Below are 1,961 nucleotides of genomic sequence, written 5' to 3' on the forward strand. Positions count from 1 at the left end.
GCGCCCGGGCTTTAGGCTTGAGATAGCTGGGGGCAAAATTCAACTAGCGGGTGTAAGCCTCTCCCATCTCTCGTTCGCACCGTCTTGGCTGCCTCTTGCACTGCGCTTGTTTGGGCACGTTTCGTACCGCGCACGGTGTGTGCCTACGTGTGTGCTACTGAACGTTTTATTCGAAGGACGATGTACACGCTTCTATTTATCGTTAAGGTCGGTACGCTGGACGATTATTTTCATGGCTGCAATGCGGCGAAAGGGTAGCGTCTCCTTAGCCATGTAAGTGACACTGCGGAGGTAATTGGAAACGACATCGTACTTGCCGCCGGCAACATCGTCGGCAGATACGATGCCTGTTAGCTAAAATCATTTTTGCAGTTTCCCGCAAAATGTTTGCTACAAATCCGTGTTCTCTCTGATGGCGACAACGGACTTCCATCGACACTGTGCGGAAACAAACAAAATATATCGCCGCATACCACAAGTAGGACATGCGCACACAACTGTAACTAGTACGTCCCCTACAATATAGAACAGAGGCAGCAATGTAAATAGGTTGGGCATCTTTAACAATGCTCAAGAGACGGAAGTCGAAAGTGTTAGTAATGATTTATGCTTCAGCAATGCCAGCGCGAGCAAGACGCGGGCTTATATCGTGCAGTAACTCGATCGATCGGTGCAGTGGTGATGCAGGAATCAACTCCAGTCATGTTCAATGCATCGAGCACCTATTCAAATTCTAGGCATGCGTGAACATCGGCCACTGCTAGCGCATGCGGCAGAAGTAGTTTCCATTCTTGGGCGGCGCACACACAATCCAAACACGAGAAAGAAGACAGGACAAGCGCTGGTCGAACAAGTGAAAGCTTTTATTTGAATAAAAAAATTATATGCCAAGTAATCATGAAATTCATGTGGATTACATGTAAAAATCATCATACACTCACGAGTGATCAATGAACGAGATCGCTTCGTTTGCCACTTATTTACTTCGTTCAGCGCACCGCAGTAATCCGTGTCTGTCGTCTGCTTTTTTCGTACCATTTTCTTGTGAATCGGCAGAATTTCACTGGTGGTATCCACCATTTTCTGCTTCCATCACTGTTGTGAATGTTAAGAACACAATAATAATTTACAGTCATCCGAAGAGGCACCGTCGGAAACAAGAGACGTTTCACGCGCAGCGCGAACTGAACGCGGGCGCGACCTTGAAGGGAAGCGGCGGAAACATACGCCTGTTGGAGTTGAAATTGTTCCGCCAGGGAAGAAAGGAGCGCTGGCGTCTAGGGTGAAACTTGGCGTCCGGACGTCTCAGCACCAATGGATGGATGGATGGATGAATGAGGCTCAACCCTTTAAATCTGGCCTTGAATGGTACAATGTGCATGCATACTTGCCATCTAAGAACAGTTTACACCCTTTGGCGTGCCCCTTCTGATAACGCGCGTGCCGTTCGTTACTCGAAAGTTCCTGGCTCGCAGCGTTAAAGAAAGGAAACGCATCAAGGCAGATGACGATTATCGTTGTGTGGCACAAGGGGCACGCCAGAGGGTGTAAACTGTTCTTAGAGTCTATGTATGTACTCCTTTACTTTTGCGTTGATATTATCCACGAATCAGATAGCCTCCGTTGAGTTATTTCTACCTGTTCAAAGTCTATTTTACTTTCACTGTCTTTAAAACCCAAAGCTTTGAATAGTTCTCCGTTACATTTAACTGCAGGGTGAAGTTGCTTACAAGCGAGTGTCAGTTGTTCAGCCGTTTCTTTCGAATCTCCACACGTACCGCACAACAAATCTATCTCCTAGTATCTGGCTCAGTGCGTTTTACTCCGCAGAACACCTGTCCTGGCCTCAAACAACAATGAGCTTCCCTTAGAGTTATCGTAAATATTTTCTTTGGCTATTTGTTGCTTAAACGTCCTGTATCCAGTTCGCTCGCAGCGCCCTCGCACATTTTTCCACACGC

Source organism: Dermacentor andersoni, chromosome 3 (assembly GCF_023375885.2).
Source record: "Dermacentor andersoni chromosome 3, qqDerAnde1_hic_scaffold, whole genome shotgun sequence".
Lineage (NCBI taxonomy): Eukaryota > Metazoa > Arthropoda > Arachnida > Ixodida > Ixodidae > Dermacentor > Dermacentor andersoni.